This window comes from Tupaia chinensis, unplaced genomic scaffold (genome assembly GCF_000334495.1).
Source record: "Tupaia chinensis unplaced genomic scaffold, TupChi_1.0 Scaffold000314_1, whole genome shotgun sequence".
Classification (NCBI taxonomy): domain Eukaryota; kingdom Metazoa; phylum Chordata; class Mammalia; order Scandentia; family Tupaiidae; genus Tupaia; species Tupaia belangeri.
In genome coordinates, this window is record NW_006159807.1 from 4,744,083 (window position 1) to 4,756,703 (window position 12,621).

Sequence of the window (12,621 nt, forward strand, 5' to 3'; positions counted from 1 at the left end):
GGTGGCAGCAGCAGCAGCAGTGACAGCAGTCCTGAGCCACAGGAAGGTACCACCTCTCCATCTGGTGTCATTCCCCAGGTCACACCCTCTGGCCTTTGCACTTCCCTGTCCCACTCTGAATGACAGTGCTTTTGCCTCCCTTCCAGGAACACACTGGAGCCACATCTCATTCCATCGCATGTATTTGGAATATTCCATGTAAAGATGTAAAACCATGCCACAAACCTAAAGGCATCTCTGTATAGACAAAACATGAAACAGAAAGTCAGGTTATATCTCATTGCTGTAGATATAACCATTGGACACTTTCTTGTTTTTGTTTTTAAGACCATCTTGCTGCAATGATCCTCCTACTCCAGCTTCCCAGGTCGCTGGGGTGCCAGGCACTTGCCACCATGCCAGCCTTCAGGCTGAACCAGGACAAGAACCTGTGTTTAGGGTGGAGTGGGAACTGAACCCAGGCCTCCTATGTGGCTCCAGCCTGCTGAGTTCAGCATCTCAGCAGCATGTGCTCCCACAGACAGGCCCTGGAAACCGTCTTATATGTGCTGAGAAGAAATTTACGAATTGGACAGTAAATCAGTTTTATATTTATTCCAAGAGCCACCATCAATCATAAATACCCATAATCTTGAATCAACTATTAATAACTCGTTTAAACTCCCCAGCCTACGCTTAACTGCTTTGCCATTTAACTTACTTACTGAGGGTAGAAAATGCCACTAGTGTCAAAGAGTTTAAATTATAATTGTCTCTAGAACTAAAAATGGTATTCCAAGACTTTTAAATTAATTTTCTTCTGTATGTAATTCAGAAATGTAGCTCTCTCCAATCTCTCTCTCCCTCTCCCCTTCTCCCTTTCTCTTCCTCCCTCCTAAAAGATTACTAAAAAATAAAATAGACCCAGTTTTCTTAAGTTATAATACCAAAGAGATGGGAAAGGAGAGAGGCATTACTGACCAACTCTGAATATTGACCATAACTCACATAAGCTAAAAATGTATGATCTGGCTTTCAGAGGGAGCAATCCAGCACCCTCAGATCTGGTCACAAATTGGTAACTGAAATCTGGAAAGGGAGGAGGAAAGAAAGCCATTTCCTTTAGGAAAGATACTGGGTATGATGGACGCATCAAGCTGTTACCTTGGTGATATCTTGAGCGATAACTTGTTTTATTTGATGCATTTATAGAGATGACTGAATGAGTGCTTCCGGTCACATTTACGACAATCTTTTTTTTTGTCAAATAACCCAGGGTGCTGTCTATCTGACTTACAATATAATAGACAATACACGCAAGAGGTATTTGGATGTAATTGAATAGGATTCCAAACGCATAACCGTGGTTCTCTGAGTGTGTACCTGTGGAAGCGTAGGACACTTTCCTTTGACTTGGAAAGGAAAGGTTATTCCCTAGCTTTCTGCTGCTATTAAAGTCCTACGTGTAAGATATAAAATATGGGGCTGGATAGTAGCACAGTGGAAAAATGCCAGACTGACACACATGGGAAGGTTCCAGGTTCGTGCTGAGAGACCTCTTTTTTTTTTTTTTTAATAAGGAGCTTTTCTTAAGCTTTTTATGTAAAATATTACATAAGTATGTAATATTTTATTTATTTATTATTATCATTATTATTCATTTGCTATATGGCATGTACACTCACCAATGGCAGGGGAAGTGAGAAAGCAAGTTGCCAGGTCCGGAACTCGAATCATAGTTGACCATGTGGAAGTCCAGTGCCTGAACCACCACGCCACTTGCTGGTCCCGAGAGACATCTTGAATATGCCAGGCACATATGCACCCATGATCTAAGGTTCACTGAAGCTGGGGTGGATTGCATTATGAAGACCCTGGAGAGGGTGGTACCTCTCTTGCTGTCTCGCTTTCTTTCTCTTTCTCTCTTGCTCACAGAAGAAAAAAAGAAACTTTAAAATATTCACTCAGCCTATTAAATAATTATTTGTAAGTGTGATTTAGGGACCACAAATTTCAGTTGGAAGTAGTAACTCAGAATCCCAAGGGCAGTGTTTGTTTGTTTGTTTGTTTTTTTTGGTATAGGGCATGTGTGCTTGCCAGAAAGACAGAGACAGAAAAACAGAAAGCAAGAAATCACTCCCCAGGGGGGATGGCCATGCTGCAATCCTTTCTCCTCCATTCTCCTCTCGGGATCTTGGGCACGCACGCACACACACCTAAGTTTAAGCCACCAGGTCCGGGACTAGAACCATGGTCAGCTACATGGGATTCCAGCAACATAGCCATTACTCTAACTGCTGGTCCCAAGATAGTGTTTTTGACTTCTAAGTAGCATCTAGAACACACAAAAGAACACAAAGCAAAATATAAGGATGCTTGCCATAACATGGGCCCACCATGGCACCTCTGAAAAGTGAACAGTCCAATGAGGGTTTGTATTATATAAGCATATATGTATATGCTACTCAGTAATGTGCTCAAGAGAAGCCTGTCCCTGCCCCGCCCCGAGGCAACCACAGTGTAAATCCTGGGTCTGGTCAGCATGAAGCATGAAACATACTGGACGTGCATGCAGTGCCCAGGATCTGTTGGGTTGAGAAAGGATGGGGATCCCAGAGGGATCAAACACTGGAAATGGCTCATCTCTCTCTCTCCATCGTTCTCTCTCTCACTTGAGTACATGTTCGAATGTGTAAATAAGAAAAAAAATGAAAGTAAATAGTTAACTGAGATGAACATGCAAATGTAGACCGATAATTTAAGGTCTCTGATTTTTACCTGTAACCTTCACTGACTCCGAGATCCTCACCTTATCAAAGGTAGACGCATTACCCAGTTTAACTTTCTGCTGTCTTCTTTTGCATTCTCACAGTTATCCTTCTGATATTTCTACCTACATTATATCCTGAAGCTGTGTAATCCTTCTGTATATAATCTTTCTTTTTTGACAAATGGATGACAGCTCTAACTTAAAGTTCAGCAGACCAAATAAGCTTTTTCTTTTCTTTTTCTTTTTTTTCCTTTTTTTTTAAAAAGGTTTTGTCATAGGGCGCATAAGGAGAAACAGAGAGAGGAAAAGTGAGGCATCACCCCCACGGGGGATAGCCATGCCACAATCAACCTTCTCTGTCATTATCCTCTCAGGATTTGGGGCATGCACGTACATGAGCCCTGGCAGTGTGATTTGCAAGCTGCCAGGTCCAGGCCTTGAACCTTGGTCAGCCATGTGGGAATCTAGTGCCTTAATTACCATACCACCAGCCCCCAAATAAGCTTTTAATTTAGCTAAGACCTATCATTTGCCAATACAATGGATGGCTGAATTATAAGTCCTATTACTTGACATAATCAATAAATAAGTATTCTGGTTATCAAAAATTTTGATTTATCACACCAAATATAGCAGATATAATCATTATTTTGCTTGGAGATTAGTGCTATATATGCCATATACAGACCACCAATGTTCCAAGAACATAAGTAAAAACTGTTTCATGATAATAAGTTATATTCTAAAATTATAGTATCAACTTTTATTGCATTATTTTTTGTCTTTTTCAAGTAAAATAAAAGATCCTACCCTGAGAGTAGAAATTCTGTCAATCTTTTGATACACATACACACACACACATTTTTTTTTTTTTTTTTTTTTTTTTTTTTTGAGAGGTTTTTGCTATAGGGCGCGTGCGCTCGCCAGACAGACAGAGAGAGACATAGAGACAGAAAGTGAGAAATCACCCCCCAGGGGGATGGTCACACCGCAATCCCTTCTCCTCCATTCTCCTCTCGGGATCTTGGGCACGCACGCACGCACACGCGCCCGGCGTGAGTTTTAAGCCACTGGGTCCAGGACGCGAACCACGGTCGACTACGTGGGAATCCAGCGACATAGCCATTACGCTAACTGCTGGTTCCCAACACACACTTGTTTTTGAGATGAGTGAGTGAAAAAACCATTTGACAGAATACTTGGTATTTACTGAATAAGTAAACAGTCAAATAAATATAATTTATTTAGGAAGTTTTTTTGATTGTTTTGAATTTTTTAGGTTTATGTATTGTACATGTACCAATGGGCCCATTAGTAAAGTTCTGATTAATAGATCACTGGAAAAGGGGATTTATTTATTTATTTTTAAAGAACTATTTTATTTAACTTTATTTATTTACTTATTTTAATTTGACCAGAAAGGGACAAAGTGAGAGAGAGAGATGTGAGAAAGCAAGCTACCAGGTCAAGGACTCGAACCACAGTTGGCCATATGGGAGTCCAATGCCTTTAACCACCAAGTCACCTGCAGGTCCCTGAAAAAGGGGATTTATTACATGTTCATTTTTAATAGTTAAAATGAGGACTGAGCACCTAATTCACACTCTACACTTAGTTGCATGAACAAGCAGATAAAATGGAATACCTGACTAATTACTTACACACTACACACTTTGTCCCCCACCTATAAAAGAAGTCACACTAAAACCGCCTCCATCTTTTCCATTTTAACTGGCTCTCTGAAGGACACTGACCTAACTGACAGAGGAGATCAGAAATCAGGCCCTGAGGTTACACATGAGCTGCAAAATGTAAGGTTCTAGATAAGAAGGACAGCCTTTTATATCAATGTCCCTGTTTAATAATGTTCCTCTAAGGGAAATATTCATGGATCACAGCCCTCAAATGCATGTAGACACAACTTAACCCAGGGATCAAACCCAGCATCACTAACAGTGGGACAATCAGGTTATCAGCAGCCTCTCGATACTCTCAGCATCACCCTTGACGTTTTCTTGCCAAAAAGATACCTTGATTGGATTAAGACCTATCATTTGCCAATACAATGAAGGGCTGAATTATAAGCCCTATTACTTGACATAATAAATGAATAAGTATTCTGTTTATCAAATATTTTGATATATCACCCCAAGTACAGCAGGTATAATAATGATTTTGCTTACAGATTAAAGGCTTGATTGGAACAATCGAGCTAACTTCCATTTATAAGAAACCTGGGACAGAGTGGAAAACAAGATAACATGAGAAAAGAAGAAGACAAAGGTTAAATTTTGGGAGAACCTGACCTGGCATTTTTAGCAAGGCAATGCTGGGGGGGTGGGACAAGAGTAAGGGAGAGAGAGGAGAGGAGAGTGACAGGGAGAAACTGCAATGTAACAATCAAGTGTAATACACCGTCCTTTATTGGAAAAAAATAGCCAGAAAAGATATTTATAAACAACTGGGGAAATTCAAAATGTACACTGGGTACTAGATGATATTAGGATATTACCTCTCATTTTGTAGGTAAGATAGTGCTATGATGAGAATGTAGCAGGATATTCTTGTTTTTTGTGCCATAAGCTGAATATTTGGAATAAAACGTCATGCTTTTTACCATCTGCATTAAAGTAGCCCAGCTGAAGCAAATACCACCACAGGCTAACAGTTCCAGACCCAAGTAAGGGTGAATGAGTATTCATTGTACTATCCTTTTTGATTGTTTGAAAAATGTTTTTAAAATAAATTTGTTTTCATATTCACAGGTAGCAACTTCTCAGAACTTCCTTCCCAGCACTGAAGGCTTCTAATTAAAATAAAATGTGTACCATCTCCACAAACCATCCCCTAGCAGCCCTCTGAGGAAGTTATCACAGACAAACGCAGTTATAATGACACACATCGCGGGTAGGAAACATTTTTGTTCTTAAACCAGTTTTCCAAATTCTCTTTTTGAAAAAGACTTTTCAGTTTACCTTTTAAAATGAAAGGTCCAGAAAAAATGGCTTATTTGCCTCAAGCTTGGTCCCTTTTAATTGACAGAAAACCCCTCCGCACACACCTCATGCAAACCCACTTTCGATTTTCCTTCCTAAAACTAGCTTTTGTCTCTGAACTTTACAGAACAGTTGGAGCTCTTTAATATTTTCTGAGAGAAACATTTCAAACAAGTAACCCTGCAATTTATTCACTACTGCCAAGAATAAAAGTAACAGGTTTCACCAGCAAGGCCTTCCAAGGCTTTGCATGACTTTAAGGCAAAGCATCATTCATTCACCTGCAGGCCAGCTCCCTTAATGCATCTGTCATTTGTTTGGCTCTAGAGGAGATTATTTGATTACACAGAATTCTTTTTAGATCAAGTTTAAAAATCTTAGCCACACTGGGACAAGTGGCAAAGCCTGCCAACTCGATGGGTTAACACTTGGACATACTGTGCCATGGACAAAGACAAGGAGCAACCAAAAGGAGGTTAAAATCAGAAGCTTGAAGAACTGAAAAGGAATGAGTGTAACAGATGCAAGGCTTAGCTGGGCCTTTACAAGTGCTCTATTTGCCACCACGACATGCAGGATGATTTATTTCTCACACCTGTACATTTTCGCAATACCCCGAAGGCACTGGTAAGCATCCATAAATGCAAAAGCCACCAGGACTGGCTTTGCATCGATTCACTACTGTGACACCTATGCACTGTGGTGGCAAGTCACCAGACATCTTTACACACCTCCATTTCCCAAACCTTATTATAGGGCACATCATTTTTAAAAGCATTTCAATGAGGCAGATGTTAACCCCATTCATTCCACTTTCCCAGGGAACAAGGCAATGATGATTTTTAAAATGCAAAAGAAAATGTCAAAGTATTTTGTTCCCTGGTTAAGACTACATCTGTGGCATGGAAGGGAGAAAATACATAAAACGCTCTATGGTCATTCAAGAAATAATTATAAGGTATGTCAAACTACAGAAAATTGGGCAAGCACTATATTAAAAAAAGAGAGAGAAAGAGAGAGAGATGTCTTCTGTCAAATGGTTTTTTCACTCACTCATTTCAAAAACAAGTTTTGAAAATTAAATTCCATCTACCAACTCAGAATAGAACGCATTAAGGCTTGGCCGTAATGCCATTATCCACGTGGCAGCTCCTTTCTTTTCTGAAACTGCATTAATTGACAAAGAAGCCTGGGGGCTCACCTCCCATAGTGCCTTGAAGTCCTTCTGCTCGATGCGGAGCAGTTCACTGCTCTCCCTGGTAACGATGGTCGCATGGCGGGGGGTGTTGTCTAGAATAGACTCTCCAAAGGCAGTCCCAATCCCCAGGGTACAGATGGTCACTGCGTCCTAAGAATCCCAAAAACTGGCCATTAGAAAATTAAACATTTAATGGCTGGGTGAGTTGTCTTTTCTTTGAGTCGAAATGTAAGTACAAAATAAAATGCCTAATTTCATCATATAGGTCAACAAGTTTTGACAAGAGTAAACACTGGGATAATCACCATCCAAATCAAGAAAGAGAACAGTTCCTTCACCCCTAGTGTCTCTTTCCACTTATGACCTTTCTTTGGGAGGTGATCACTGTTCTGTCTGCTGTCATCACAGGGATGTTTTGCCAGTTTTGGAACTTGCTATAAAAGGAGTCAGACAATACACTCCTGCTTGTGTCTGGCTTCTTTTGCTAAGCACAAGGTCTGTGGGATTCATCCATGTTTTCACATGGATCAGTGAGTAGCTTTTATCAGTAATTTTATTGTGTGTATAGGCCACACTTTGTTTATTCATTCTCCTACTGGTGGACATTTGGGTTGCGTCTAGTTTGAGGACATAGAAAATAAAGCTGCTAGCAGTAATTCCATTATCATTTTATGCAACTGCTATCTGCTTCTGCCCCCCCCCCCAATAGGGTGCATGCACTTGCCTGAGAGGGACAGAGACAGAGAGATGGAAAGTGAGAAATCTTCCCCTCTCCCTCCCAGGGGAACAGCCATATTATCACAATCCCCTTCTCTTCCATTCTCCTCTTGGGATTTTGGGCACGCACCCACACACACACTCCAAAGTGCTTTTTAAGTTACCAGATCTGAGACTTAAACTGCAGACTTAGCCATGTGAAATCCAGCCACTTAAATTGTCATGCCACCTGGCTAGACCAACTAGTTCAGCTTTTAGGAAGGAGGGGCCGGCAGGTGGCACAGTGGTTAAGGTGCTGGACATCATATGGTCGACTGTGGTTCAAGTCCCAGACCTGGAAGCTTGCTTTCTCACTTTCCATCTCTCTCTCTCTCTCTGGTCAAATTAGTAATAATAATAATACTTAATTAAATGAAAAAAAAACCATAATTCTATTTTAAAAAGAAAAGGGAAGAAATCTGTTGAAGATGAACTTGGTTTCTTCAATAAGAGGGTATAGCTACAGCGCTTATGTAAGAAACTGGAATAGGGATAATACTATGTCTATGTGCCTTAAAGAGATGAGGAAACCGAGTCAGAGTGCTGAAGTCGTATGGCCCTAATTCACACAGTCATTATGCAGTGCAGCCAGATTCTAACCAAACATGTCTGACTGCAGATTCCTAACTTTGTGTCATGCTGCCTCCTGCAGCCAGAACAGAGTAAACACAACATTCGATGAAGTACAGTGTGTATCTAGTTTATGAAATCTTGTAAATCAATGATTAAAAAGTTTCTTAGAAGGTACTAAAAAAGTAATTTCCTCTCTGCATGCAACATTGGTGATAATGTTTGGATTTAATCCTAACTAGTTTCAAATAATGCAAATAGCCACTCAAAAATCACCTGGACATTAATTTTGCAAGGCATTATAAACTAAGGGAGATACAGAAGGGTAATCCTCTGAGTCAGAAAGCAGTTTTCCTTCCATGCATCCAATACACCGTAATAGGCAAATGTTATTAAGATCAAGGTAGTGACTCTGTAATCACATTACTAAGACAAATGCCTGTAAGAATCCCGTTCTTTGAACCATAGCAAATTGCTTCTGTACAGATATTATCATATAAAATTATGTTCAGGAAAACAAAATCAATGATACCTCAGAAAATACAAGGTCAGGGGAAATTTTAAGAACAGTTTGCTAATAAATTTTCCTGGAAGGCAGTTGCAAATAAATTCACTCAGAAAAATATCCCTCGAACTAAGGTATCAATACTTGGCAAATTAGGTACCTCTGAGTAAATTTCAAGTTCTTGGAAAAAGACAGATCATGATAAATCACAGACTTTCACAAATTCTCTAGAACAGAAAGTTCCCTTAGGGCTTCCAGTAGCTGACTTCATTTTTCTATTCCTTGAATCCTTCAGAATTCTTGTGCCTAATTTTTACTTTTCAGTGTTAAATTTTATGTGAGGATAGACCATAAGTATTACTGCTGCCACAATCCTCATAGCTTAAATACTCAAGGTTATGTGCGAAGTATGATGCAAAAGAATGATGTCAATCTTGGTATTTATTCATGAGCTAGCTGCGTGTCACCCTGTCAGGACCTCCTCTGTAAGGAGAGCACCATGCCATGAAGTGTCCAGCTGCAGGTGTTTGCTCAAGCACCGCCGCTCATTTCCGGGATCCCACATTCTCCTACCACAATTGAGTGTGGGATCAACCCTTCCTTTACAGTCCCCTTCACACTTTAGCCCTTCCTTTTTTTTAAGCTTATTTAATTTATTCTTCTCCATGAGAGAGACAGAGCTAGGGAGAAAGAAATAAAGAGACAGGCAGCCCCAACAGGGTCCCCGCTCCCAGCCTGGATCACGGGCACATGCCTGCACAGCCAGAATGCCAGGGAGCTTCCAGGACGCAAACCCAGGCCTCGTTTCTCATACGCGTTACCACTGCACCACAACTCGGCTCCCGGTCCACTCAAATTTGAGAATGAGGAACCAAAATGATAAGGTAGATCTCAAAATTAGGACGGGAACTTCACCTGAAAGGAGTATTATTTACAAAACCAAAAAACTTTACTTTCAGCCAATTCAGAGTATTTTTAGGATAAATTTACTCACAAATCTGAATGGATCTGGGCACTGACTAAGGCAGCATAGGGCCAAGAAAAGCACTTCCCTCTCAAGGCTGGGGGATCTTTACAGTCCAGGGCTGCTAGGCCTTATTTACATCTGAATCCCAGGCAGGATCTCCTGGTGTGTATGGGAAGTAATTAGCAAATAAAGAAGTTCTCATTCTCAGGTTCTCTCATGAAGCAGAACTCAACAAAAGCTGCTGAGTGTGTACCTTGAAAAGCAAGACAAGGTGAGCAGGACGAATCGAGTGGACATGGCAGAAGCACCCTTCTTCGGTCCACACTAACATCTAACCAGATCTTTATAGGTCAGAATTCCAAGCCTGAAACCCTGTAGATAGGCTTAATGCATGCCTTTGCCTGACAGTGAGTAGCTCAACGATTTCTTTGAAGCCTACACATACTCTAGAGGTCTGTTCATGTCTCAATACCTATTTAATAGAGACTCTTCGGAAGAACATTTTTATGTTCTGCTCATTTGCAGATCAACGTTCAGAGAGACGATCTGAAAGGAAACGTTTATGGTGCCACAGAGACTGAAGAAGCAATCAGCACCCACTCAGGGCATGTGAGACGCTAAGGACAGTGAGGGACTATCCTCTCCTTCGATAAGACGCCAACTTATTTTGAAGCTTTTCAGATCGAAAATGAAGACTTACAAATTTAAATGCCGTCAGTGTATTACAGTGGGCTTAGCAGATGCTGCTGGAGCCCTGCCAGAACCCCACCCAGCTCCAAAGTCCCTGGAACTTTCTGGACAGTTCCCACGCACAGCTGCAGGGTCCTGCCTGGACCTCACAACATGGGTCCGCCTGAGAGCAGAGCAGAATCCATTAGTGCATCCTCCACCACAAGGCGTGAGAGAAGGAGGGCGAGCACGGAGCTTCCTCACCCTGCGCACTTTCCTACAGGGCCCCGCTGCAGACACCATCTAGGAACACATTTTCATTGGCTTCCCTTCCTTCCGCGTCTCACTTCCCTGCTCTCTTGCCACATTTGCTGGGGTCATTTCCCAAAAAATGATTTATGGTCAAATCCCCTCTCCAGGTCCATTTCTGGGAAAATCCAAAATCTGCCCACATGCCTTTCTGACTCGAGGTGTATTGTTTTCATTAATAATTTTCATTTTCCTATTTTAAATTTCTCTCTTCCTGCTTTATCATGCCTGTGGCTTCATTCTGCATCTCAGGGTATGTCTCTAACCGTAGAGGCCTGGACCCAAAGAACCAAGTATGTCACACAACCCAGCTCAGCTCTCTCCACCCATACATAATAAAGACAACAGGTTGGCAGACACGGCTGTGGGCCCTGAATTGCACGTGACCTGTGAGGAGGTAGGAGGTCAAATCAGCCTTCCCAAAGAGACACAGACCAGCTTCCCAACCGCCACCTGTATCAGACAAATCTTAAGTGCAGTATCCCTTGGGTGGCACATGGCAATACTTCCTGTGTTAATAGAACACATCAGGTCACCCAAGGCTAATTCTATCAGACAAGAAGGGATGATGGGCTCTCAAAAATAAATAAGTTACTTGAAGCCAAGTGGTAGCACAGCACTCACACACTGGACCCACATGGAAAGGTACTGGGTCTGTGTCCCAGGACCTCCCTGAGCACACCGGAGCACGCACCTGTCTCAGCATGCCTGTGATCTGGGCTGGATGGTGCAGGAAGACCTGCTGGTGGGTTTTTTTCTCTCTCAGGGAAAAAACAAAAAACGTTTTTTTAAAAACTTACCTATGGCATATCACTGACATGTCAATCTGGTTTCTCCCTCTAATCTGATCCCACTGTCTCATCTGGAAGTTCACTTGATCATTCCTCTCCTCTCTCTAAAGCACGGCCCTCCTTTATTTTTTTTTTCTTTCTTTTTTTGGAGAGGTTTTTGCTATAGGGCGCATGCACTCGCCAGAAAGACAGAGAGAGACAGAAAGGGAGAAATCACCCCCCAGGAGGGATGGTCATGCCGCAATCCCTTCTCCTCCATTCTCCTCTCGGGATCTTGGGCACGCACACACACCCGGCGTGAGTTTTAAGCCACTGGGTTCGGGACGCGAACCGCGGTCGACTACGTGGGAGTTCAGCGACATAGCCATTAGGCTAACTGCTGGTCCCCAGACTTCCTTTTTAACCACCCCCCCCCGCGACCCTTCATAGTCCACACACTCCAGTGTAGCAATGTGCATGTGGTCTGCACATAGGTGGAGGGAGTACTGGGCCATGCACTGGGCCAGGTGTCTTGAATATGATGCCTCGCTTATTCCTCTTCATGGTTAAATGAGATGATATATTTAAACTGCTTTGCACAATGCCTGACTCAAAACAAATGCTTAGTAAATAGTGGAAATTCTTATTGGCAGCAGTACTAAAAGAATCCTGCACTATCAGTAGAATTATTGCTCTTCATAGGTTAGGCCAAATCAGATGTTCAGTAATGTGCCAAAAAGCATGGCTAGTAAGTGGAAGAGCTGAGACTAGAAACTGGCCAGCTTAACTAATTCTCCATATACAAAAAATGTTGAATTCATGCATAATATGCATTTTCCATGAACTTTTTGAAGAACTCTCATAGTTTTTTTTTTTTTAGGACACATGCATTCAGACGCAGGGACAGAGAAAGTAACAAATCACTCCCCAGGGGAATGTCCATGCAGCAATCCCTTCTCCTCCATTCTCCTCCCAGGATCTTAGGGATGCACGCAGACACACCCAGTGTGAGTTTGAAGCCACCAGGTCTGGGTTTCAAACTGTGGTCCACCATGTGGGAGTCCAACAACATGACAGCCACACCATCTACTGGTCCCAAACCTCTCATAGTTCTAAGATTATGATCGACAAC

The 12,621-nt window shown here is 41.9% G+C and overlaps 1 protein-coding gene across 2 annotated transcripts in view; it reads right to left on the reverse strand.

Annotated features, from left to right (window-relative positions):
• Nucleotides 1-12,621, reverse strand: part of RAPGEF4 (Rap guanine nucleotide exchange factor 4) — a 391,851-nt gene that overhangs the window by 299,192 nt on the left and 80,038 nt on the right. For both annotated transcript variants that reach the window (XM_006151126.3, XM_006151130.3), the window contains exon 4: nucleotides 6,947-7,093. The gene's annotated coding sequence lies outside the window, so the exon portion shown is untranslated. The remainder of the gene's footprint in view (nucleotides 1-6,946; nucleotides 7,094-12,621) is intronic.